Raw genomic sequence first — 829 nt, 5'->3', positions numbered from 1 at the left:
TTCTTTATCATCCAGGGAAAGCCAAAATGGTGGCTAATGCCCTTAGTCGAAAGGAGAGACTCAAGATGATAATGTCTTTGGGAGAGTTGATAAGAGATTTCGAGAAAATGGAAATAGAAGTAAAGGTAATCGGAGCAAGAACTGAAAAGCTGTTTGAGATTGTAATACAGCCCGAATTATTGAAAAAGATCATATTATGCCAAGAAAAAGTAATGAATGAAGGCAGAGAGTCAATGACTGGAGAAGAGATCCATATCAAGAAAGAAAGAACCCATAACATAATGAAATTGAAAACAAGGATTTTAACGTATAAGATAACCCTGATTATCGGGGAAGGATAAAACATTGCATATCGAGAAAACAGAAGTCGAGTAAGATAGGGAAACCAGGACGGTACACCTATGGGGCAATTCATGGAGCTGCCTAAACAGAACTTATACTTTTACCCCCCAACCACCACCCTGAGGAAACAGTGTAGTGGGAAATTCTTTCAGGACCTTTAAGTCGCTAAGCTCTCAGTGTTCCAAGGAACAAGTTGACCCAATCGAGGCAAGAGCCTGCCTAAAGGAAATATAGGAATCATTTGAGATTCTAAATGATTGACGAAGCGAAAAAGACTGTTTTTTGTCACTTACCCTCCTAAGAGAGAGACCACCCGCTGGTGAAAGGCCAAGGAAGGCACGAAGCAAGAGATTATAATAAACTGATTTAAGTTCAGTCAATTGTTTTCGGGAAAGTAATTCCCAAAGATAAGGAGATAGTGTAAAAGCTTTGGAGCTAGAACAAAAGCGGATGAGTATGATGAATTATGAATCTAAGTTGTAAAAGT

Source organism: Apium graveolens, chromosome 2 (genome assembly GCF_009905375.1).
Source record: "Apium graveolens cultivar Ventura chromosome 2, ASM990537v1, whole genome shotgun sequence".
Taxonomy (NCBI): Eukaryota; Viridiplantae; Streptophyta; class Magnoliopsida; order Apiales; family Apiaceae; genus Apium; species Apium graveolens.
The sequence above is the reverse complement of the archived record's forward strand: the minus strand, read 5'-3'. Positions refer to the sequence as shown.